The sequence below is a fragment of the Ambystoma mexicanum genome, chromosome 7q (assembly GCF_040938575.1).
Source record: "Ambystoma mexicanum isolate Mex_15411 chromosome 7q, UKY_AmexF1_1, whole genome shotgun sequence".
Lineage (NCBI taxonomy): Eukaryota > Metazoa > Chordata > Amphibia > Caudata > Ambystomatidae > Ambystoma > Ambystoma mexicanum.
The window spans coordinates 1113816251-1113844145 of NC_090941.1; positions in this window are offsets into that span (position 1 = coordinate 1113816251).

Below are 27895 nucleotides of genomic sequence, written 5' to 3' on the forward strand. Positions count from 1 at the left end.
AATGGTAGACCTAACAGCAAAGGAGGGGGTTTAGCTATTATAGTTAAAACCAACCTTGCTATTAGACTACAAGCCTCATCTCCTCTCAAATCATGAAAACTCCTCATAGTCAAACTGCCCATCTCTAACTGCCACACACTAACTATCGACCTAATATACAGGCCACCTGGCCCCATTAGATCCTTTGACGGGGATCTATCCAGTCTCCTAGCTAATAACACGACTCGTCACAAATCCTATTACTAGGCGACCTTAACCTAGGTTTTAATGACCCAGATGACAAACCAGCCCAATCTACAGCCACTATGCTAGCCGAACATGGCTTAAACCAAAAAGTTATCACCCCAACCCACAACAAAGGAAGGACCTTGGATTGGGTGACTACCCTGAATTGTGATACCACTATCACCAACATTACCCCTCAACACTGGACTGACCACTACCTCATCAACTTTATCTTAACTCTGAATACACAAACCACCAAAGAGAAAATCATGGCACCCCCCCTACCCACTAGAGCCAGAAAAAAACATCCAGACAATCTCCTACCACTGCTACTACCTACTATCAATGCTCTACCAAACAATCAGCATCCCGAGCTCCTAGTAGAAAGCTACAATAACACTATGAAAATAGGATTAGACACCATTGCTCCCCTAAAACTCCAAAAAAGTAAACAACAAGCTCACCTAAACGCTTGGTTCACCCCAGAGCTAAAAGAATTAAGAATACAAAAAAGGCAACTAGAGTCTAAATGGCGCCACAACCCATCTGAAGACAATAAACTACAACTCAGAATTTTCGGCAATAAATACAAAAAAGAAATCCTACTCACAAAAAAAAACCCATCTTCAATGAAAGAATTTGCAACGCAAGTTCCAACACTAGAGAACTATTTACCATCCTAAAAGGAGCTGGAACCCCCCATACCACCACCCGACAACATTGCCAAAGACAAAAAATGGTGCACCAGCATCCAAAATGCCCTAGCAAATAAAATTAAGACACTCCAAACTAAAATTGCCTTAAAAAAATACTCCCTAACTCCCAATGAAACATCACCTATAACCATCCCCACGACTACTAACTCACCCGGCATCACCCCCTTCAACTTCAAAATAGCATCCATCCTGGAAACTGAAAAGATCATTGTCTCCCTCAAACCATCCAACTGCAAGGGAGACAGCTGCCCAGCCAAGTTAATTAAGGACGCCGCAAGAGACCTAGCCCCCTTCATAACCAAACTGATCAATGCCTCCTTCTAATCCAACACTATCCTAAGTAACCTAAAAGAGTCCTGGGTCCTACCCCTCCTCAAAAAACAAACCCTAGACCCCGCCATTCCCACTAACTATAGACCTATCACCACAGTACCATTTCTCCTCAAGATAATAGACAGAGTAGCATACCTGCGAATCCAGCCCTACCTTGAAACTTACCAACTCTTAGGCACCCGTCAATCAGGATTCAGATCGCAGCACGGCACAGAAACTGCTTTAATTGATATTAAAGTACAGATTTACAAACTCAATGACAAGGGAAACACTGCCATGCTACTCCTCCTTGATCTGTCGGCGGCCTTTGATCTGGTGGATCATGCAGTGTTATGCAAAGACCTGGCATCGGCTGCCCACTTTTCAAATGAGGCTATAGCCTGGACCCAACCATTTTTGGACAACCGCACAATGAGAGTCTTCTCTAAATTGGCATCAGCAGACCCTATCAAAATAACTTGCGTTGTACCCCAAGGTTCTTGTGTCTCGCCAACTCTATACAATATCTTTACCAAGCCCTTATTTGACAAATTGGACAGACTGGGTGTCACCTAGACAAATTATGCAGATGACACCCAGATCCTCATACCCCTTTCGGGCAATTTCAACATGGATACGGCCTTGGTAAACAAAATAGATTGCATCATTCAGGCATGGATGGCCACACATGGACTATGCCTGAATATGCATCCATTCATGAAGTTACATAGACATGCACTAGTTTATTGCTTGTAGACATGAAAAACATACTTATAACTCCGCTAGGTAGAGGACGGATACATTTACATAATGCTAAGAGCCTTTCCTTTCTTTTGCCAAAGCAAAACTGCAAGATGGAGAATATAAGTGGACCGAGCTTGCATATGCTTTATTTCAACTAACTATAAGAAGCTATGAAGACATACAGGGAACCTATAGGGTGACTGAAGTGAATTGGGTTGAAAAGACAGACCTCAGATACATGGACCAGGAGACACAATTCCTGCAGCACGAGGCGCAGAGCTGATGTTCGCAAAGCTGGTGTTTACAGCCAAGGTAGGACGAGAACCTATTTCCAGCGAGATAGAGTGGAATGATACAAGTGTTGCCCACCAAAACTGCAATCTGCAGACTTAGGTGATCAGACAGTGGTAACAATATGGAACACACAGCCCTCCATGTTCCTTCCCATCATCTTGAAAAGGTACACTGTGCTCTGTGACCAGACAGGGTCCCAGGCCTGGGAGGACCCACTGTAGCCAATTAACCATTTGTGAGGTGGTATAAAATGTTGCACAGGCAATTGGTCTTCCTGCAACCCTGCAGTGTAGTTTGTAACATTTAGGGGTAGTCTCAGACAGAGCCACCTGTTATGGGGGACCAATAAACAGAATAATGTATAGGTTTTATATACATAGTTAGCCCAAACTGACCATGAGGACACCCCGTAGGTTTTTGGGTTGGACCCGATTTTTTGTGACGTCGCAAATGCATAAAATTGCCATTCTGTCAAACCTGTGATCTGGCGCTAATATTGCCGGGGAGTAACGCTAATAGCCCGAGTAAGATCCTGGCAGTATTATCGCCGGGATACCGCCCAACTTGTGATGTGGCCCTTAGACTGTTGCAATAGTACCTGCTTCCCGTCGTCAAATAAAGTCATTGATTTTTCCGTATGTGATGATGAAGAGGACGCAAGGGGCACAGGGGACAAAGGGGGCACAGATGTGACTTTGGTTATTGGGAAAATGTTCCTTGGAGATAACAAGGATTGGCACATATAGTGTAGTGAAACTGCACACACCTCACCAGGTTGGAGGCTACTCCCCATTGGCATAAAATCAACATGTCCAAAAAATGTCCAAAAGGGCAGTTGTACCTCCAGCCAGATCAGAGATGTGAAGTGTGCAGCTGCAGTTCTCATTTGTGCCAACGGGCACTGTGTAATTGTCGAAGTGGGAGGCAGGCCATAATGGAGGCGGCCATGTGGGAGACCGGCCAAAATGGAGGAGGCCATGTGGGAGACCCCAGGCAGGGCCACAGTTTTGGACCATGGAGTCAACAGACCCGGTGGGTGTATGTTGTTTACGCAGATGGACTGGACCTCCCTCTGGCAATCACATTCAGGATACACTCAAAAGTGTGAACACAATGAAGGCACCAAAGGCTTTGTAGAAACTAGTAACAGCTTCATTACAGGAAGAGGAGTAAACCCATTGGCAGCAGGATACATTAGACACGCTGGACTAGCTAGACACACCCACTGGCATGGAACCCAGGGACTCGGGAGTACCCTTGGATACAGGGGGTAGGTACCCCAAGGGAGAAAGGGAAGGGTTGGAGAGGGAGTTGGAGTTGGGAGCTGCTAGAGACAGTGAGGGGGAAAGAGAGAAAGAAATGGAGAGAGAAAGAAAGGTAGAGGGAGAAAGGGAACAAAAGAAAGGGAGAGAGCATAGAGGCAAGGATAGAGACACACAGGGGGAGATAGAGACATAGGGAGTGGTAGACAGGCACAGAGACACAGGAAGAGGGAAACAGGCACAGGCACAGAGACACAGGGAGAGGTAGACAGGCACAGAGACATAGGGAGAGGGAGAAAGGCAAAGAGACACAGGGAGAGGGAGACTGGCACAGAGACACAAGGAGAGGGAGACAGGCACAGAGACACAGGGAGAGGGGGACCGGCACAGAGACACAGGGAGAGGGAGACATGAGGGGCATGGCAGAAAGCCCAGGAACCCAACTGGTGGAAAAATAGAACACGTCGAGGAGGAAAAGGAGGAGAAGGGGACTTGTTGAAGGGGCCTTCTGAGCTCTGCTGCACCCCATCAGCACACTGCCACCAGCAACCAAAAGAAGAGCACAGTCCTCTCTCCACAGACTTATCTAGGGCTGTCGACTCCACCCACTCCAGAGCCAGCCCCTCCCCCACCCAGGAACACAACATGTGTTTTTGTGTGGATTCCTGGGAGGGAGATGGGATCACAGGCACCCATTCCTAGGTAATTACATGGTGTGGTACACATGTCCTTATAGAGCCAACCCCCACCCATTCCCACAACAGGGGAAACTGGATTATGTGTGATTCCCAGGTCAGGGGACATTAGAATGATAAAGTGCAGGGCCATAAGGCCCAAAGGGGAGGTTAATTGTTGGGTATGGGACAAGTGGCATTCCAGAGCCTTCCCTCCTTGATGGACACAAGTGAAACTAGTTTTGCAGGGACCAGGAAGGACAGGACAAAGGGGGGATGGAAATTACAGGGCCAGAGCATATGGGTGTACATTCTCAGGAAGGGCTGAAAGGGTAAAATCCCAGGCTTTCAGCTGAAAAACAGTTCGAACAAATTCCTGGAGAGAGTGGAGTGCTGGGGAAGGAGTGTAGAGGAGCAGCAGAATTCCTCTGCAGGAAGTCCCGCCCCCATACTTCCTGTATGCTGGAAACCTTAAGTTGTGCCATGCATGACACCAGTGGTTGTGCCTATTCAGCAGAGCCTTCGAGAAGAGCTATCCACTAAGGAAACCTTATCTGATGAATCCCCGAGGAGATGACAATCTCTTGAAGGAAGTTCCCGAAGGAATATGAAGACAAAAGAAAGAAAAGCTGGTGACATCACAAAAGATGAGCGTGATGCACTGAGAAGAAGGGCTGAAGAAGAGGATATATACGCCTCATGGAATCAAGTACAGTGAAGCCTTAAATGCAATAGTTAAATACAGGACAAAATACACACACAGGGGAACATGCAAACACTAAACAGAAATAAAGAGCAAGCATAAACAGCGCAGAAACTGTAGTCAGGGGAAAATATGCAGTCATATGCAGTGCAAGATGGAAATTATATTTAGGAAACATGAAAGTCATGCACAGCCATTTCCAGACCCTGCCTATGGTCCCGAAAGGGATCCCATCAACCAGTTTGTAAAGTTCTTGGTTTAAGGAGTCCGGATTCCAGGATGTGAGAGGGATGTATGCCATGGTTAAGTAGTGCCTAGGGGTTTGGCAATAGTTTGATATGAAGTACCAGAGTAGTTTGCAAATGACAATTAGTACAAGCAACCCTACAACAGCATACAGGATATATGAATGCAGCTTTCCCAAGAAGAAGCTGAACCAGTCTTTTGTTCCATCCAGAAAGTCTTTGGATGTATCCTTGGGGTTGGCCCCAAGGCAGGTGATGTGAGCATCATGGTGAAACATTTAATCAGAGAAGTCTGCAACACATACACACTGCTCTAATCCAATGAGTGCACATGCTCTGCCAGGCCATATACAGTCCTATGCAGTGCAAGATGGAAATTACACATGTGCCATCAACCTTAAAGCACAGATAACAACGGGTGTCTGTTTCTTGACAGGTTTTTCTGGTTCCTTGAGCCACGTCAGATGCCACAGATAACTTTGCCACACATTTCCACATTCTTGATTTACCTGTGCCACCCCTTCTGAGAATCCCCTCATTCCTCCAGCTCTGCAAATCTTCACCCCTTGCCTCTCGGTACCCGGTTAATTTACCGAAGCAAATCTCAGAGTGGTACATTTCAGCGCGACCATAATACCGAAAAATACCAAAAATATTAAATGAATATATATAGGGTAGTTGGATAAGGGGCTCAAATGTGTCGGGATGGGGTTGTGGTGGGGTTATAAGGATAGAAAAATAGGGGGCTTATGTAATTTTTCAGTGGTTTGGTTTGCAGTGAAATGTACCACTGTGTAATTTGATTTGATAACATCACATACAACCCTTGTTCTTATCGATTTCGGGTTACAATAGTCCCTTCCAAACTCAATTGAGCTCTTTGTGTGCACCAAACATTCTTCTGCTCTTTATAACCTGTGGCTGGAAAGTTTACATGAATAGGTAAAACGGATGCTATAACTGATTACCCTTTGAACTACCCTCGGACCCTGCACAATGATAGGTGCACTAGACACAGTGCGTCTGCTACCTCTACTTCATTTGGGATAAACACCCTCAAGACACAAGAAGCATGAGGGATGAGAGAGCAAATGTAGCACAATCCTACATATCTCTCTCTCCCAACTTTCCTCACGTGGCTGTACCAAACATTATCTGCTGAAAAACCATGTGCATCTACTATGAGGTCTATTTCATCATCCTCATTGTTCATAATTGTATCAGGGTCGCCTCGTAGAACTCACCAGAAATTACAAAAGGAGTGTACGCTGGTGCAAGAAGTAAGGCAGGTTTATTCAGGGCCCCTGATGCAGCTGGGAGAGCAGACGGATCGTGGAGCACAACTGCATGAAACAGTGCTGTCAAAGAAACACCCCTAAGGTTAGAACTTTCATACAATGCAAGTAATTAGTATTCATGATCGTGCAACATGAAAAGATCTCTCCACAAAAATCTGATTGGACTTCGCACTTTGAACCCTTATAGACAAACATGCATTGCAATCAATAATTGGGTTACCAAACCTTGCTATACTGCCCTAATTTACACCCTAGTATGTCACAATGTACCCCCAATTCCCACACCTCAAAGTTAAGTCTTTGAAGCATTTGAGATAACCAGCAGAACCTTATTCACCTGACTTGGTGACCTCATCCTGATTCTCATGAGAATGACCTTTCACCATGACTCCATCATAGCCTTGAACCATGGACATACTACCAGACAAATGTTGCATATTGGGGACATTCTAACGCATTTCCCAGTGAAAATGTCCTACGTGGCAATTTGAAACTGCTGTGGTTCTTTTTGACTCCAGTAGGAAATTGTATTGGCTTAAATGATTTTGTATTATAATATGGTCATGTATTACTTACTCGTTGGCGAAACCTGTGAGCTCTAATTTGTGACCTCGAAAAAATATTAGCCACTGTGTACTTCTCTCAGCGCTGGCAAGGGATTGTATACCCTGCACTAAATACAAGCCACAGCGGCCTTTGCCAAGCACAAAATGCTAACACGCGTTTAAAGTAAAAGCAATCTTTTAAGACCTATTTACTGCATTTTGTTCTACCACTGAGTTTGATTATACTTACCTGTGCTACTGTATTTATGGATTTGTTTTATTAGGGATTTTATTTCACATATCTCAGAAAGAGCCCCCTCCCCTTTTACAGTGCTACTCTCGCAGCAGGTAAGTGCATTCCTTCTTAGTGCTTCAACTTGCACTTTTATTACATTATTACCCCCTTTTATTAATTTATTAATAACTAAATATTTTTGGGTCTCCCATTCCTTCTTAGCTACTTCATCTTTATGTATCCAATTGTTTTCCAATCGTGTCATGTCTCCCCCAATCTCTCCCCAACCATTTAAATCTTCCCTCACACATACTCACCCTGTCCCATCCTTTAGACACTGAATCCAGAACTCTTTGTAATTTTCAACATCTGCAGGCTGTGTAAAAACCCATCCGTCAGGATCCTCCTCTTCATCCTACCCCACTATTTTGTTTCTACCCTTCAGTTCAAACCCATTTTTGTCAACACTCAAGGGTAACATGAAATGTCCTTTTTGTTTGTTAAAATATACTTTTAAAATGTTCTTAAAAATACAGAAGGTGATGAGAATGACCACCAACACTGGGACAGGCACTCAAAACAATCTGGAAATCCAGTTGGGTACCCATGTGAAGATATTGTCAAGCCAGTCTTTTGCTTGCACTCTATTGACCTCGCATGTCATCTTTCCCTGGAGGGTTTGTATCTCTTTTATATCTGCATTTAGAGTTCCGTTAGACGCCTCACCATCAGGTATGGCCATGCAGCAACTTGTCCCAAACTTGGACCAGGCACCTCCTTAGATGACTGAGCCTATTGACTGAGCACAAGGCCCTCATCTCCTCTTTAATTGAATTTAAACCTTTTGCTATTGTATTCATTTGTATTTTATAAGAGCGTATAAAGCGCTTTTTATCCAAACCGCTGCACAAAATTTTAAAGCAACAGTACAAAAATATGAAAAAATAGGGAGGCTCAAATATCAGTTCTGAAAGCAAACAATTCTGGACAATGGAGACGATTTTTCAAGGAGACCCAAAAAAGAGAATAGACAGTGATAGATCGAAGAGATGGGGGAAGAGTGTTCCCGTGAAAAGGAGCAAGAAGCTGAAAAGAACGAAAGCAAGAATGAGCGGAGGGTGGACGTGGAACAGTCAACTTAAAAAGACAAGAGGTACGAAGAGATCGAGAAGGAGTATAAAAGGACAGGAGAGCAACAAGATAGTTTGGAGCTAACCCATAGAGAGATTTAAAGACTAAGGAGAGAAAATTAAATTTAAGTTGAGAATGAAAAGGTAACCATCCAAGAGATGCAAGTGATGCTGTAATAGATTCACGATAGGAGCGAAGACAGAGTAAATGTACAGAGGAGTACTATATAGATTTCAAAGGAGCAAGATGAGAGGAAGGGAGACCAAAGAGCATAACAGAACAATAGAGAAGTCGAGAAAAAATAAGAGAGGAAATAAGAAGTTTAGTTGCATGGAAGGTAAGAAAAGAGCGAACTTTGCAAATATTATACAGATGAAAACGGCAGGACCGGGATGTGAGAGAAATGTGATGCGTAAAAGAAACATTAGAATCCAAATAAAGACCAAGATTTCACGTAGTAAGAGAAATAGAAAGGGTGGAAAAGAAATGGATGGCAGAGGAGAAAAAGAGTTGGCAGAGAAAAATAGAACTTCAGTTTTCCCGGCGTTCAAGGTAACAAAGCGCAATAACATCCAGGATTTAATGGCGGAAAGACAACAAGTGAGAGTGAGGTGAATTTCAGGTGTAAATGAGAAGGATGGGAAAAGTTGTGTGTCATCAGCATAGAAGTGATGAGAGATTCCAAAGGAAGTCATTACAGGAGCAAGTAATGAAGTATAAAGTGAAAATAGAAATGGACTCAGCACAGAACCTTCGGCAACACCGTGCTCGAGGGGGAGAGGTGAAGAAGTCCCCCCCCACGAAACAGAAAAAGTTCTGTTAGAAAGGTAAGAGGAGAACCAGGAAAGAGCAGAACCCATTAAACCAAAAGAGAAGAGAGAGTCAAGAAGTAAAGAGTGATCAACAGTGTCGAAAGCAGCTGATCAATCAAGAAGAATAAAAAAAGAAGAGTGTTTAGAGTGGCGAGCAGACAGACGACTGTTGCGTTGAGTTGGCTAGTTGCAATTACTCCTATCGAGTCAGCTGCAGCAATTTTGAATTTGCTGCAGCCTGTACTCCTGGAAGCAACAATGAAGTGAAAAAAGTGGCAGCTGTGGAAAATAAACAGTATTCATCTGGGATAGCAGCTATGTTCTCTGAGCTCTTTTTCGCAAAATACTTGCTTCCCCGGTTTCTCCTCATTATTTTTTACTGCTCATTTTTTTGTGCCATTTGTGCCTGCAGTTCAATCTTCATGTCAGTGCTATTCTCAAGCACCACAAGTGCAGGGCTGTGCAAAGTAACGAGAGCGCAAACTCCACTCCAGTCAGATAGAAGCTGGGCACATGCTTTGGAACTGCAGGCTCACCAAAAATCCATCAGTGCTGCTGGAACAGCGCTGCATTCTTCACCACCTTGGTGCAGCCCAAATTAGTGCCCAGGAAAATTGACCCACTTGACCTGAATCATGTAAAGCTCCTTATGTTAACTGATTGATGTTTTTCATGTAATCAAGTTAACACATGAACATATGTTCCCTAACTTGCTCGGCGGCTGTCATTAACCTTGGCTGGGATGTTTTGTTCAAACCCCACCAGTACTTCAGCACGACACTGCATTATTCCCCCGCCCATTTGTCCCCATATCATACTGCTCCCTCTATTCTCATCAGTGGCCTTATATTACACTGGGGACCCTTTGCCCTTCTTTGGTAGTGCATTGCAATCTTTTATGGTGTCTTATTTGTAATTCACCCTGTTTACGACCTTCAGTGACATACTCTGTTACCTTATGCCAGGTTTCCTGATTTTTAACCATTTGTCTTAAATTTACAAAGTAGTCCTCATGTACATTTTCCCCTTATCCACCCAGTGAATGGCTACTTTTCTACTTTTTCCCCCTGGAATAAACTTCGGGTTCTACAGAGAGACAGGTGCATTAGGCATCCTGTATCTTCATAGGACGCAGCAAGGGTCAGGAAACGGTTGGAAACTCCAACTACGTTGGAATGAGAGATCACACATAGCATGTGCCATTTGCTCTCTCTCTCTTCCCACATGCATCATCTCATCATACCAAATATTTCCTGTTAAGTGAATTATGCTCTTCCTCAGTTCCATGGTGGAAGCCTTTCCCATTCATCACATTTCTTTTTCCCATTTTTCTTTTTTCATTGAATTGTGTTTCACTTTTTTCTTTAAAAATCAAAATCAAGTAAAACAAAAGAATTAAAACTACACTAAAAAACCATTAACATCATTACGCTCCAGAAACTTGAACATGTCTTTTTTGTCACACATTTTGCAGACTAACCTTCTTCAACACCCTCTTTCACTGGCTTTTTATAAATTCTATGGGCTGTTAGAAAATGAAAAAAAAAGTCTGCTTACGCTCCCCATTATGTTGAGCTTTGGGAGACGGTGCTCTTGCCTTTGCGAACGTCGACAGTGTGGACTGTTACATGTGATTTAAACAAATTAAATAATAACTAAGAATATTATTTTTTTTAATTGGGGAGGTCCTATCCACCCAAACCCCCTTTCCTCACACACGTGGAGACAACCAACAGAGTCAGTGTGCAGATTGGGAGATGGCCAGTTTTCCAAGAGTTTTCCCCCAAAAGGGGTGATGGAGATTTGGGGATAGTTAGCCAGAGGGGAAGGATCAGCAGAGGGCTTCTTTAGCACGGGGTGTACAAGGGAGTGCTTAAGGGGGTAAGAAGGTTCCAGTGGCAAAGGAGCGATTACAGAAATCGGCCAAGGCTGGAGCAAGGATGTCGAGGTGGTCCTTGATAGCTATGGATAAACACGGGAGAATCTGTTTTGATGAGACTTTCATACTTTACAAAAGTGTGCAAGCGGCCAACGTTCCATCTATGAGTGTGCTGCCTTTTACTAAAGTGCCTTGCCCCTCCCAGACAGATTGGACAGAAGCAGCCAACGTTCCACTTGTGAGTGTGCTGCCCACTGTTAAAGTGACCTGCTCTTTACAGACAGATTTTCCTTTTAAAGAAGCTGTAAACCATGCTCATTCAAGGGGGGGTCCTGCGCACTGGCACTAGCTCTGATTCCGGTTCTCCCCGAAATGAAGCAGCATGTTTCTCCTCTTCTCTACTTAGTAAGCCACTACAGAATCACAGCTTGGCTACACCAGAAACTCTCTTTGTTCCTGTGCTAGCACGTCTGGCCGGTCGGCGGGAGTCTCTGAAGCCCAGAACGACTGATTTAAGGACTGTGCGCCTAAGGAAATTCAACATGCCATTACCGGAGGATGAAGATCTGAAGGCCCTGGTGTTGGACAAACATATTGTTATAATCTCCAATGTCCCTATATCATCTAAGAATGAACCCAGAGACGCACTTCGTAACAAAGTACTTGCCTGGCTACGCGCAAGAACAGGGCAAGGGGTAGTGAGCTCCTCCGACTTGAAATTCCTGTGTAGGATTGAACTGACCAACTGGTGTACCCAAGTAAATAATGATTGTATCCTGCTGGGATATGGAGCTTGCACCCTGCCTACGTACTTTAGACTTTGTAAATATCTGCCCATGGGCTACACAAATCTTGGTCTCATTGTCTGATTCTGTTTTTATTTTATGTGTTTCTCCACTGAGCTCTCATTGCATACGCTTTCACTCTTAACGGTCTGATTTCATGTTTCCCTATTTTTGTTTGTTGTATGTAATGTCTTTTATTGTAAGCGCTTTGAGGCCTTTGGGCACAAGGCGCTCTACAAGAATTTTAAATAAATAGATCAGACTTGTCTAGAAACATCATCAGGGATGAACAAGGGAAAGGAAGACAAGGGAAGAGGAGACACAGGCACAGGCAGGCCAGGAGTGGAGGAGGAGGAGCAAGAGGAAGAGAGGGAGGAGAGGATGTCCTGCGTTTTAGTGATGAAGTAAGAAGCCAACTTCGTACAGAGGGCCTTGAAGGGAACAGGAGTGGCAGCAGCATTGACCAGCTCCTTACAGAATTTGCAGAGTTCGGCCGAGTTAGATGCTGGAGAGATCCATGCTTGGATGTGGGCTCTCTTCTTGGAGAGGGCAGAGAGTTTTTATTGACATTGCTGCAGATGACAGGCCATTTTGTCAGAGGGTGTGCCTGATGCCCTCCACTTCCTCTCAGCCACCCTGCACTTGCATTTGAGGGTGATGAGGGTGGATTCGTACCAAGAGTTGGACTTGGATTTGGGCTTCAAGCAGAGCCTCATGACAGGAGAAAGTACACCAATAGTGTTATAGATAGAAAGATGAAGGTTAGAAAGGGCTGTCTCAGGGTGTGAGTCAGCCAAAGGTGCAGAAGTAGAAGAGAAGGTTGTAGCGAAAGCCTCAGCTGACAGACGCTTTGTGGGTCGGATGACCGAGAAGGTAGGTGGCAGTGCTGGAGTCGGCTTAGCCTGAGGGGTAGAGAGAGAGAGGTGTCAGGAAAGGAGAAAGTGGTCACTCAAGGAGAGAGGAGTGTTGTGAGAGTTTCAGGGGGGTGGGTCTGAGGAGATCAGAACATCCAGGGTGTGTCTTGCAGATTAAGTCGGCCCAGAGGGAAGAATAGAGAGAGAGAGAAAGAGTCGCAGAGATGGCAAAAAGAGTCCTGAAGAAGGGCAGGTAGCATCCAGGTGGATGTTAAGGTCTCCAAGGAGGAGAAGTTGAGAGGTAGAGACAATGAAAGAGGAGGAGAGGTCCGCCCACTCAGTGAGGAAGGAGGCGACCTGGCCAGGCGCCTGTAGATATTGGCCAAAGTGAGAGAAAGGACATGAGAGATAGAGAGTCTGCAGACCATGCATTCAAAAGAGGAATGATAGGAATGCCAGAAGCAGGGATCCATTCTGGGAAGATCAAGGCTACACCCCCACTGGGACGGTTTATTCTGGGTTCAGAGAGGATCTTGTAGCCATCAAGAATTAGAGGGTTAAAGCTTGTGACAGAGCTGGCCGTGAACCAAGTTACGGTCAGACCCAGTATTTTCAAATCAAATTCTTCCAGGAGACGGCAAATGCCATAGGAGTGTTTGACAGCTGAGCCAAAGTTAAAAGTAGCAATATGGAGCAGGTTTCCCCCTTTGATGGACTTATGTGGAGGATTACAGGTCAGAGGTACGCCCTGCGGAGGTGTTACAGGTGCCTGAGGATGGGCAGAGGAGGAAGGAGGAGAAGGCAAGGTAGCCAGAGAGGAGAACGTGAGTGTCAGAGGGTTGGCGGAGGATGAAGGCAACAGGGTGGCCGGAGAAGCTGCAGAGTAGGCCGTAGAGGTGGCAGAGGAAAGAGGTGGAAGATAATCCCGAGAGGGGAAAGAAGGAACAGCAGGAGAAGAACGGAAGTTGATAAGGTGTGGGAAGCATCTATCAAAAAGGAGGCGGTTGGTTTGAGGGCCTTGGACTAAGACGGTGCCATTTAGGTAAACATTGATAATGTTCTTGGAGGAGTGGAAGGGGGCCAGGAGGGCCTCCCACCGGGTGCCAACATTAATGGGTGAAGAACAAAAAGGAGAGAGAACTGAAAACATATGGGGGTCTATAGGCCTGGAGAGTGAATGACAAAGAGCATGTCAATAAGGGTCTGTCTGGAGGAAGCACTGGTGTAGGTATCAGCGATAGGGTGGTCTTGGTTGGAGACCTGGATATCCCTGTTGAGCTTCTTCCTGCCAGACTTAGTGAGAGGGATAGGATAGTCGGTAGAAAAGCAGTTAGAGAAAATAGGTGAGACAGAGAACAGCATAGAGGGTGCAGAGAGGAAGTGTGGGGTGGGAGAGAGGGGATGAGGAGCCCAAGCAGGGGGGTTGAGGGGGATAGCGCTGGGAAGCAGACAGCGGGGTAAACACTAGGGGGACACAGTAGGAGGGGGCACACAAAGAACAGAACACAGACAGAAAATCAGATGCAATGTAGACAAGCCAGTCACCAAAGTAACCTACAAGTAAGGAATGAACACACAGGAATGCAGGCAGTACAATGTAAGCAAACAACCCTGGGGAACAAAAACAACAAGGAACAGAACTATCACCAAAGGAACCTAGAGGTAAAGATGAACACAGCAGGAATGCAAGCAGTACAATGTAAGCAAACAACCCTGGAGAAGCAACAACGTCAGGAACAGTACACAAATGATCAGGGGGGGGGCTAGGAAGAGAGGAGGGAAGGCCCACGGGGGATGCAGTGAGCGCAGCGGCAGAGGGAAGGATGGCTGGTGCACGCAGCCGAGTAAAGAATGCGCTAGCTCAGGTTTTAGCTCATCAAAGCTTTTGACCATTTCAGCTGTCCATTTTATGTGTGTTTTGTTGTTCTGTTCTTGTTTTAGTGCTTGCAACAATGACCTGGCATATGTGAAATAATCAAAACCCATGCCCTGCAATAGTTGCACAAGTCCAAAAATTGCTGCATCTTTTTCACTCTTTTTGGTTGTGGAGTCTTGTGTATGGTCTATACTCTTTCTGGTGTTATTGTTCTCCCATCTACTGACACATCCGACCCATGCTCATAACCTCCTTTTGAGAGAATTGTGATTTCTCCCTTTCCACCTTATTTCCTTTGTCTACTAGCAGAGTCAGTAGAGAACACTGAGTCCCTTCTACACACCTCTTCTGTCATGCTGCACACTGTGAGAAACCTGAAGGTGTCTCACTCACTCGTCCCTGCGGATCTCTCTCTCAGGTGGTCAGGTTACGGCCATCGCCTTTGCAGCCAGACCCTGGGGGTGGACTACCTGGGTGTGGAGGATCACCTGGGTGTGGGGTCTTCAGGGAGAGGAAGTGGGACACCGGATGGCGAGACGTGGTATCCATTTCTTCTCTGTAACACCTTTACCCCATTTTACCAGGTAGAATATGTGGGAACCTTACCCCCCCCTCCCTTCCCTTCTCCAGCACTTTCACACGGACGGCCCACTTTGGGAGAGAACAGACTGAAACCCGAGCAGTGTATCTGACATGTCCCGCTACTTTGGTTAGGCAAGGAGAGGCAGTTACTCACACCTGACTTTCATTAGACTTCCCCACACAGATAAAAGGCGGAGCACAAAAGCACACTCTGAGCGAGGAAAAGCACAAGAAGGAACAGCAGTTTCAAGTTGGCTGCTGAACGAGGGGAGAAAGATGGCAAACCCAGAAGAGTTCCTAAGAAGGGAAATACCCTTGGCCTTTTCGGCCAGCTGCTGCTACTTTCAAGAAACCTTTGAGGCAGAAAGCGTAAAGCCAGGAAATCAGACTAAAGAATCCTGCATTGTGTGTCAGAGATACCGAAGAACCTCACATGTATCGAACCAAGGCGGAAAGGAGCAGCAGCAGCTGCCGTGGTATTATCCTTGGCTTCAAGAACAAAGAAGTGCCATAAATAGCAAAACAGCCAGTGAGTTGGGAAGACCAATGCAAGACCGTCTGTGATGATCTCAAGGTTGCAAGCGACAACATTGTATAATGAGCGCTGGAATTAATATTGTTAAATGTGTGTGATGAAAGATGCGAGTAAAGCTAAAACTGCCGATGAATGTCTGAACTTGAAAAGGAAAGATACGATACCATTGACAGAGTGATCCGGCACCATGAATGTACTCATTTGAAAGTCTCTGTAAGGCATCGCACCAAGAGAAACCAAAGTGGAAGATTGATGAGAATAATTGTATGAAGTTAATCGAAGTGGTCCTGCACCGGTTTAAGCAAAACCCATTGTCTTCGGTTTTGATATCAAGAGGATCCGAGCCCAAACAGGGGAGATCCACATCCCAAGGATGCAAGCCCGAATGAGGGAGATCCATATCACGGGGATCCAAACCCGAATGAGGGAGATCCCCAGTCTGAGCCTGAATGAGGGAGACCAAGTGTGAATATTGTGATACAATGGGGGTCTTAGCCTGAAAAGGGAGACCCATGATGAACACTGAAAGCGAGAACCTGAGCATGTGAAAATCCTGATAGGAATGGAACTTTGAGACTTTGTTTGTTATGACAGGCCCTCTGCAGTAATAGACTTTTATTGGAAAGAGGCTTTGGCAGAAGGCCCCAATGTCTGTGCTTTGAACTGCATCCTCATGGCCAAGAAGCCAGAGTGTGTGGGAAGCTCGAGCGTGCCGACTTGCCCCATGCTGAAAATGTGTGGAAGTGAAGCCAACTGATCAACCATCCTGACATATTTTTTCTTGAACCCTTTTCTTTTGCAGGCATCACTATCCCACACTCTTTTGTATTTACAAGTAAGGATTGGCAATAGGTTTATTAGTGTAGGCCCTTTTATTTGACAGAGACTTGACTAGGACTATAGCTTGCTCCCATCCTTGCTCCCATCCTTACCTCCAGCATCTATAAAGAAAGGAAAATTCCCTCTGTCCTATCTGAACTGGTACCTCCATTTCCTCCTCAGGGTCTTCAGTTACTGCTAGAACATGAAACACTTGCACTCTCTGTGGACAGCCCGATTGGGAAAATGTGTTTGTGGATTACATAAATGGGTTACCGCCCACCAATATCACTCCTGTGTATTGGGGCGCAGTATTCTGTCCAAATAGTGTTACCCCTTCTGGGATTTGTGTCTGTACTGGTGCCTGAGCCTGAAGTACGTCCCTGTCCCTGTACCTTGAGTTCATGCCATTTCCCCACTTTGTACCTGCACTGGTCCCTGGGTGGTAAAACCCTGTGTTTGTCTGGGCTGTATCTGTGATTGATGTTACTGCAGCATTACCTGCACCTGAAGTGGAGTCTGCTGCATGTATGTCTGTTGTTGCTGTGGCATGACCTGCACCTGTTGAGGAGTCTGCTGCATGTATTTCTGCCTGTGCAATGAGTGGGCATGTTCGTACAAAATGTAAAAAATTCCCAGATGAGAAGCACTGTGCTCCGAAACGTGGAATCATTCCTCTGTATCCCATTCCCCTTCCACGTGCATAAAATCCTCTCCCATTCTGATACTGTCCCATGTACCCACTTTTTCAGGCTGCCTGCATGGCCCCTGGCTGCTGCACATTTATGAATGGGGGTTGCTGCTGCATTTGTACCGTTCCCCACTGTTGGTTGGGTGGCACCTGAGTGTAACCTCCCACCGGCACTACCATGGCCACTGGAAGCTGTCCCTGCTGAGCTTGTGGAACAACAACTGGCCCTGTGAGGACTGCTCCCTCCACATGCATTTTTGCCCGTTTTATTCTGAACACACTTGTTTTCTGCCTTGGTAGCATATGTTGCTCGGGGAAAAAAAGGGGGACCTGAGATGGGGGCATAGTGATGTGGTATTTATACAATTCCTGATGCCACGTTGGGAGCCAATGACCAGCCACCGAGTAAGACGGATTAACAGTAGACGGCCGGGTCAAGGTTCGCTACGCCCCCTGTCGAAACTTTTCTGAAGCAGCGAAGCTGGAGCGAATATCTATCCGGCATCTGGCCATATTTTGTCACTCCTCTCCCCGACAAATACTGCCAACAAACTTTTTATGTCTCCCATGGTCAATGGGATTCCTGCTGTCTGTTTTTAAAAAAACATAAATCAACTTGGTCACCCCCGCCATCAATAAGGGAAACTGTAAACTAAACTGTCCCTGTCCGTTGTCTGCCATGGGATATACAGATAGTACGATTAGTATGCGCAGCAAATTTAACTATGCCTACCTTTGCGGACAGTGACAATGCATCACTTACTCTGGATAGCAGTGCAGCATGCTTGATCTCCTAAACCCTCTCCTCTGGCATCTCTGGCATCTTGATAACCCTGAATGCACAGTGGAGGTGACATATGCAGAGTCAGAATAATTAGTGACTGCCTTCCCATTACTCATCTCTAGCACTGCCACTAGTTCCACCACTTATGTGGAGTAATGCGAAGGCAAATGTCCTTTCAGTCTGACCCAGTATTCCCCCTCCACAAGGCGCACAAGGACTGCACCCATATGCCTTTCACCTGTGTCCTGATTAAATATTGAAGTCCCATCAACGAACAGTACCTGACCACCTCCAAGGTATCCTCTTTAACATTTGTCCTCTCTTCTTCTCCTCCCTCATAGGTTGCACAACCATGAAAAATGTCATCAGGTTTTCCTGGCTCGCTACAAACGTTGACATTTTCACTAGGTGACACTGCATAGGATGTGCCAACGCATTTGATAGAATAATCTTGTATCCTAAAATTCTTTGATTCGTATATGTCGACTTCACCTTTTCCAGGATCGCAAAAACCACATGTTCCACAAACAGTGTTACTAGACAGCCCATGGTAGTGATTGAAGTCTTTTGTATTGGAAAAGCCACTGCCGCTAAGGCTTGCACAGGGGAACAGTACCTGCCTCACTGTGAAGAGAGGGTCCCTGGAATGCCCCTCTTGACCCCTGTAAGCATGACAGCCCGAAGAGCCCGAGATGCAAGATGCCATGGATTTCATTACACTGCCACCAGTGGATAAATACTGGTATGCTCTGGTCCTCGTTGAGATGTTCAGTGGATATGTGGAGGCCTTCCCATGTATCCGGGATGATGCCATCACAGTGGCCTGAAGATTACTTAGCGAAATATGTCCTAGGTGGGGAGTGGTCTCTGTCCTTTCTAGTGACAGAGAGCCATATTTTGCCAACCAGGTGAGGACGTACATGTGTGAGGCCATAGGGATTAACCAAAAGTTGCATGTACCATACAGACCACAAAGCTCAGGGATGATGGAAATGGGAATTGGGAGCTAAGAACAAGCTGGCAAAAGTGTGCACACAGACAGGACTGAGCTGGCCTGAGGCATTGCCCCATGCCCTCATGTACATGAGAGGTATGTCCAGGCCCTTTGCTAGACTCTCTCCATTCAACATTGTGATGAAAACATCAATGCCCCTGCTGGCTGCAGCTCCTCCATCTGTGAACAAGTTTCCTTTGGCACTGACTGATGATTCAGCTCTGGCTTATTTCAAACACCTTACTTCTGTCATGAGACAGATCTACCATCAGGTCAGCTAGGCACATCCCGTGCCAGGCCAGCAAAAACTACATTCAATACAGGAAGGAGAGCTAGTGATGCTCAAGGACTTTGCCCATGAAAATAGCTTACCACCCAGGTGGAAAGGAACATTTACTGTCATTATGACCACAGACACAGCCCTGAAGCTGCAAGGTGTAAAAATCTGGGTTCACGCCACCCATACTGAGAAGGTGAGGACCCCTCCTGCTCATGAAGTGGAACCCCCAGTGATGCCTACTACAAAGGTGGGACCCTGTCATCCACCCCACCATGCCTTGAAGGGTCAGGGACCCGACCCAGCACAGCCACTCTGTATCTTGATGCCCAAAAAATAACATGACCTTAAACCCTACATTTAGAAAATATCTGCCCTCAACCCCACTCTGAAGCATTGCCGGCATGGGAAAAGTACTTCTTCTCTCTCTGGGGAAGTGACCTTTGCTCAAAAGACAGCACAGCCTGAACTTCAATATTTTTCTTTTCATTTTCTGGAAGTGTGATTTTCATTTTTTCTTTCTTTTAAATACAAACATTTTTGATTTGCTGTTTTTGGAACTCTGTTTTTATTCGGGTCTCTTGAATAGTTTATCTTGCTGGACAACATTTTGTATTTTTTTCCCTTTTGTTAAACTTTCATATTTAATATTATATTTTAAATATGATTGATTTTAGTCTCAAATTATAATTAGTTATTTGGTGATTGTAATTGTGATACTTTCAATTTGTAGTTTTATGTCTTTGAAAGAAGATATTCTATATCTTTTTTGTCAACATTTGTCAATTACAAAATTTGAAGTATTATATGAAAGTCTCCTAGTATCTCACTGTGACCACCATACAGCTACAGGGTATCAAGATCTTTTTTCCTTAAGTGTATTTATTTAAATGTTCTGTTCCAGAAACTAGCCGTGCATTTCATCTGTTGTTATTGTACTATGCCATCATCCTGCCTTTATATTTGATTTCTTTCCAGCTTGCTCTCATGTAAGATCTCTGCATTGCCCAGCAACAAGGGAACTCTTCATATGCTTCACCAAAGGACTTAAAGAGCAGAGACACCCTGACTCATCTACAAACGCTCTACACCAACTGGGTGTTCATGCTTCCCATGGGTCCCCAAAGCCAATCTGTAATGTCTGCCATGAGCCAGTTAATCATGCTTGCTCTGCTCCTCACTCCCGTGCTAACGGACTACCAAGAGAAATCTTTCCTCTAGATCTGCCATTTGGCAACCCGCAAACTCAATCGAACCAACGGCTGGGTCTGTGCCCATATGCCTCCTCATCAGGGTGCAGAATTCCCGCTCCAAGCCATACCTGCCAGCATTTCCGAACTATTCCTCCACCACACTGGGAAGCCCAGTGCACACTTGGAAAAAGTGGCTCTAACGGTGTGGCACAAGGCTACCTTCCCACTGTGCTTTGTGTAGGTAGGTGAAGAAGGGGCAGAAGATGTGGGCACCACCACCAGATGCCAGTCCACGGTACTCCGGTTGCACAAGCGTCCCCTGGTTGTGAAGAAACTGGCACAATCTAACATGGACTGTCCAGACAATCCAGCTAACCAAACGTCCTTGTCTCTGGGAATATATGGCAGTGCAAGCACTCACTATTGTTGTTCTAGGACTCCAAGCTCAAATCTATTTTCATCATTGGCTCATATGAAAGGAGACCACGATATGGTCTATTTTGCAGCATTTAAATGTCTTCAATGAATGGAACTTGACACTCTTGGTGTTCTTTCCTTGCACCTTAACAAGAGATGATTCCTCCTGCGCACGTTCGCTCATTTCCAGAATATAAACTGGCCTGGGCTGCTTCAGTTTTGAAACACGTGTCTGGGGTTTCTGTTGGTACTCTTGTTCAGAGGAGAATTGCCTAGCATTTCAGTGCTGGACTGCCCCAGGGCAGGACAAAGACTGATATGTTTGGGATATTTCTTCTCTGTGAAAGATAGTGAGCTAAGGACTCTGGGTAAGTCTCTCGTAACAAGGACTAATGTCTGGCAGAGGGACTCCCAGGACCCCACTTGTTAATTTGCATATTTAACTAACTTTGGGTCTCACCCTAAGTTACATGGGGAATCCAGACGTGGACCCCTTGCTCACTATTCTTAGAGAGGCACAGATCCACCCTACTGATGAGGTCCAACCAGACCGAAACACGTGTCTGGGGTTTCTGTTGGTACTCTTGTTCAGAGGAGAATTGCCTAGCATTTCAGGGCTGGACTGCCCCAGGGCAGGACAAAGACTGATATGTTTGGGATATTTCTTCTCTGTGAAAGATAGTGAGCTAAGGACTCTGGGTAAGTCTCTCGTAACCAGGACTAATGTCTGGCAGAGGGACTCACGGGACCCCACTTGTTAATTTTCAGTTTTGATACCTGGCCAGACAGCCTCGCCATGCCCCTCCACGATCTCTGCTCATTCTTGCTGTGACACAATTCTTGCCTTTTCTGTCCATTGGTCCTGGCTTAATAAATTCATGACACCGATGTCCAGCTCCTATACAATGGCGGCTATTCACTACATATAGCCAGCTTCTATAATGACTTAATCTACCTTGCATTTCAGCATCTGTACAATTGAACGGTTGATTTTCCGCAGCACTTTGCACACATGTAATCGTCTTCTTGCATATGAAAGTTTACTTGATTTTTAACTTCGCCATCCGTTTATGTAAGATCCATACTTTCTCTTCAGCCAGTATTCTTGGGCCGTTACACGTCTCTTGTGACATCACTAGTTTCTCTTTTTGCTCTTTTCATATTCCTTCAGGGAGTTCCTCCCTCAGATTACATTCGATAGGGTTGTTTCAGCGGATACCTTCTTTCAAATATTCGCTGTGGTATTTGCACAATTGCTGGTGTCAAACACTGCACGATATCAGGCTTACAACATATAGGAGGTAGGGGCGGGATTTCCTGCAGAGGCATGTAACTGCTCCTCTACATCTTTATTACTCTAGGATAGACATTGACCACCAATAAGAATGCAGAATTCCTGCATTTCTCTAGGATAGACATTCACCACCAATGAGAATGCAGAATTCCTGTGTTACTCTAGGATAGACATTCACCACCAATGAGAATGCAGAATTCCTGTGTTACTCTAGGATAGACATTCACCACGCATGAGAATGAAGAATTCCTGTGTTACTCTAGGATAGACATAGTGCCTCATTACGGGACTGGCTGTAACCCTGCTGGTAAAACCGCCAGGTTGCCACTGGACCTGTAAAAAATTACTGGCGCCTGACTTCCCAGTAACACCAGGGTATTACGACCCCGGCAGCCAGGAAGTCAGGCACCGGTAATTTGGTAAGTCCCTATTCCCATGGAGTCCAAAAGGACTCCATGGGAATGGGGACCAGGGAAGCACCGGCACCATTAACAACAGTGCTGGTGCTTCCGTGAAACTCTGAAGGCGGGTGCGTTTCCTACCGCCAGGTCTGGCCCGGGCAGGTGGAACGGCACCCGCCCGCAGAGTTGTACTGTGCTGGTCTGGTAACAACTGTGCCTGTAGGCTCACCGGCACTGCTGTTACCGGACCGGTACAGGGTTAATGAGGACCATTGACCACCATTAAGAACACAGAATTCCTGTGTTACTCTAGGATAGACATTGACTACCAATGAGAATGCAGAAAAGACTCATCAGCCAATGAGAATGCAGAATCCCTGTGTGACTCTAGGAAAGACATTGGGCCTCATTACGAGGATGGAGGTAGCCCCAAAACTTGCATCCGGCTGCGGCACCCGTGAAAGGGGCATCACCGGGCCATTCCAACCTTGCGTGGGTGCCGGAACCGGTACGTCCCCATTCCCCTTTGAGGCCCCATAGGGCTCAATGGGAATGGGGAGGATGGTAGCACCATCATGTTCTGCTCGCGGGTGCCGGTACGGCCATCTGGTCAGACCATGTGGCTGCAAGGGCACCCGCGAGCAGAAGTCCTAGTATGGTGGTACGGTAGCAACGGTGCTGGTAGCGATACCGATGCCTTTGTTGCCTTTCCGCTATACTCCTAATGAGGTCCATTGACCACCAATGACATTGCAGCATTCCTGTCTAATTTTGGGGTAGGTACCGAGTAACTAATCATCCAATTAGAATGCAGCATTGCTGTGTAACTAGAGACTGTATTACTGCTTAATGCTAATGCATGTACTGACTGGCTCAGCAGCCAATCAGAATTCACCCTTCTTGCATTCTGCCGTAATCGGATCACATGAGCCTTTTAAATGTTGTGTTGATAGAGGATACCACGGTTCCAGTTCTCTGTGCAAATGTGTATGCATGGATGCACGTTGAATCTGTATGGGGAACACATACCCTATGACTGGCCCATGGGCACTTGATCCATTCTGTGCAGAACGGTGTGGGCAAAGGCAGCGGGGCAGACATATTTTGAAGGCCTTTCCTCACCTAAGGCTGACAATTGCTCTGATTCATAGGTTTACAGAGTCTGAGAGTTTGGCTGCTTGGTAAAGAAAGGTACCCCTCGTGTTCAGCACTTATGCAGTGTGGTCAGGGATGGCATCCGGGACTTTCAACTTTTTCAAATAAAAGGGGCCTCGAGCCTCGTGGGAGCCTACAGCCCCTATATTGGCTGTCAACAGTCTTTGGACACAGCAACATATTCTCTTCATTCATGGCTTTAAATGTGCGCTTTGCGGCGCTCCAGTTACAAGCTACATTTGCTGGAACCCTGCAGGAGGACTGCATCCTCTCTCGGGGTATACAGAAGTTCCCTTTTACCCCGGTTTCTCTATATTCACCCCTTGCTGACAAGGAAGCATTGATAGCGTTTGGGTGCACTTTTAGTGTTTCAGCTCTCCGCTGCGTGGCGGTCTCGTGAAAATTATAATGTATGAACCACATGGGTGCTTCAGACTGCTTTCCTCTGGTCTAAGCAGAGAGGGGCCCAAACAGCATGTTGAAATGGGCCCTGCGAGCCAGTAAACAGCTTGAGCCTGCCTTGATCTCAGGTCTTGGCAAGGTGCCCGAAGGCAGGCCTTTGGAATGGGCCCATGCTCCCCTTTAGCTGGCCCTGAGTGTGGCGGTCTTGGGAAGACAGCTATAATCGGGCTAAGAATTTGGAGTTGAGGAAGAGAGAACCTGTGGCATGTGGGCGGGCAGGGGGTACTTTCAGGGTCTTCCCGGGCATTCTCTCATTGCCCGTGGTTCGACAACGCGATGTGCAATCCGAAATATGGGCCACACGTGGGCATGTTTGAGATGTCTTAAAAGGGGGGCACTGCTGGAAATTCCTCAGGCAAGTTCCTGCCACAAAGCTCTTTCCACAGCAGACTCCAGCCTGCCATTGCTTCATGTTTCAGGATGGGTCTGCTACACACAACTCTGCATTCCAAAAGCACGCCATTTGCTATTGTACAAGAGCAACCCTGGTCATTTCAGATGCTTTTCTGTGTCTGAGGCATTGCCATTGTCATTCTCATTCACAGAATACATGTTTCCCACAGACTTTTAATAATGATTCAATTATATCAAAGAGATGCTATGGGACATATGAAGCAATAGTATTTGATCTGATCCGGGGAGATTTAGAAAGTGAAGTGCTATTTATTTATTTATTTATTTATTTATTTATTTATTTATTTATTTATGTATTTATTTATTTGTTTGTTTTGTTTCTTTTTGCCCTGAGGACAAACGCTGATCAGTGAATTGAAAAACCTACCGGCGGACCGACACTGCGAGCGGCTCCTCTGCTCTTGCCGGATTTCCCCTCGCTTCCTGGAGGAGGCGGGGCTATTTCGCCCACGTGACTCGTCACGTGACTACTGAGGCGCATATAACACCGAAGCTACTGCCCTTGCGGCGTTAAGCTCGGCGGGGACAAGGCCGATAGCAGGGCTGTTGTGTGGCTGTTAGGCGAGCTGGGAAGATACATCCAAGTCCACAATACAGGCCAGAGCCGGGTGGGAAGCAGTCTGCGGCGAAACCAAGAGTGAAGAGGTAAGTCCTCTAAATGGCCGATCAGGGCCCTCAAACTTGTGCTAAACTAAAACAGTCATTACAAATGCGTGACTACAATGTTAACATGAGGTCACCATGCGAGCTTGGGGGGAGACCTGACCAAACAGGGTCGCTTGAAGGGTATGATTGGTCAAGAGGAGAGCTCGATGAGCGTGTGGAAGGACAAACACTCGCATGTAATCCATCTAATGGATTAAACCAGAAAGTATGCAATATACCAGCATTGGACCTAACAAGTGAACAACCAAAAACTTTAGTACACATTGTGTCAGAGAGTCTAAGGACTTCAAAAATAGCCTCCAGACCAGCTGATGAAACTGACATGTTCCCTAAACGACCATGGCTAAGAAATGAGCTTCCACTTCGTCCTCCAGCCGACCCCGCCGATGGCGCATTGCGGGTGGAAGCAGAGGTCTCGCCACGTGTGGCAGCCGTGGAAGCGGACCTTAGCGCCACCGCAAAGACAACGATCGACGGCCGGACTACCTGGAACTTGGAGAATAACATAGAAAGCGCTATAAACGTGATTGAAGTGAACATAACGGCCTTCCAATCGCCGTTTGACGTAACCGATATCGAGTTACTAGAATTAGAGGTACCTGTAAACCAGAGCGATTCCGGCCTGGTCAAATTCACTTTTCCCTGTAATGTCCTTGATGACAGCGCAAGCCGGTCCAACCCGGTACACCCTACATCTCTAATGGAGCAAACACCTAAAACGCCGCGATCACCAAGTACGCTCAATATAAATCAAGACCCCTTGTTGGAAACAAAAAAACTAAAGCCAGAGAGAGGAAAGGGAGCACCTGGCACCCTAATACAAAACACGCCGTCAAGATCAAATTCCCAATTGGTATTAGCAGAGCCCAGTATCCCAAAGATAAACACTCTTGGAGTAGACTTAGCAGGTCGTGAAGCCAGGCTGACTGAACGCCTAAAAGCTGACTTTGAAAAAATGAAGGAACGCCTGTCTGAGAGCTTCATAATTGATAAAAACAAACAAAAAAAAACAGTGTGCTCCTCAAATGTCAAATCTCTGATGGATGAATGGACAAATGCTCTGCAGAACACAGCTTCGAATAATACAGCTCGACAATGTTCAGATGACCATATGCGGAACAAAATAGGCGATGCTAGCTGCGGTGAAAATCTGTCTCCCCGGAATCAAAACACCATCAATCAAGCAAACACGCTTAACTCGAATCGACTTACAAATTCATCGACAGCAAGGAGCTCCTCATACTACTCCACTCCAAACATACAACAACACATGAATATAGCATCTAAGTCGGGGAAAGGGACTGCAGATCACGCAGCGCAAGGCATCTCCGACTCGAGCATATTGATCGATGAAAACAACTCAGCCCATCTCCATAAGGAGGCCCTTTCATCTTCGAAATCAAATCTGTCAGTCGCAGCCGCGATACAGATACACAACAATGTCCTCGCAGCAACTTCATTAGCTTTAATTCCATTTACAAAACTATATGAGAATCTCCACGAAGCAGTCCAAAACAACGGTGCATACATGATCCAGCTTAACACCAAGCTCTCAAAACTAGAAACTATGAATCTGATGTTGCAAGACCGTCTGGACAAAGAAGCTGAAACCTCTAAACTGTGGCATAACAGATTGAATGAAATCACAGGAAAAGACACTGCCGAAAGAAAAACAATGATGGATACAATATCTGCATGTATGAAACACCTGTTGGAAATTAAGAGTGTAAAGCAAGTTAGTTTGACTGAATTGGGTACCATGGAAGCTAATAAAACGACCCCCGTTTCAAATCCGTCTGAAGTGGATGCGGCTTCCACCTTGAGCGACGGGAGTTATCAACTAAACCTTGGAAAGGGCATCAAGACCCCCGGGGCGAGCGTGACTCCCGCAGTCCAGAGTGCCGTTATTCTGAGCGATCCTACCTCCGTCACAACTGCTAATCAACTCCACAGCTGTTTAAATGCAGCACCTGCTCCTGACTCAACCGTCAATGTAGTTACAATAGCAACCAATCAGCATCTTGAAACAAACGAAATACCTCATCCACCAGTGGTTGCGCAGTGTTCGTCAGCAAAAACATCATTCGGAATTTTCAATGGGCCAGCTAAAACGCTGACGACTAAGATCCCAACAAAGAATCTGCAAGGGATCAGTTCTGGTCCTATCAACAAGAAACAAAAAGAAAAAAAGAAGCATTGTCCAGAAAACAAGCAAACCAGTAAATCAAATAAGTTTATAAGAAACTTGACCACACCTGCCAAACTTGGACTCTTCGAAAGAGGTACTAAAGATGAGTTAGCAAAACCGAGATACACAAAAGAAATGAAACTGGTGAAATCCAAATTGACTACACCTCAAAAAAATAACTCTAAAAAACGTCAAAGAATAGACTCAGATGTTGAATCCGTTCATTCAGACTCGTCATCTGATGATTTATGTAATCTCTCTACATACTACGATGAGAATGAGGACGAGCCAAGCGGGGAGGAACTCATCGATACTACAATCGTTCAAAACAAGATGGAAGGTGTGGTTGAATCGGCCAGGAAGACAACACTAAACCCATGGCTCGCAATCCCGAAGTCTGGTAAAAACGATACTGTACCTGAACATGCGAAAT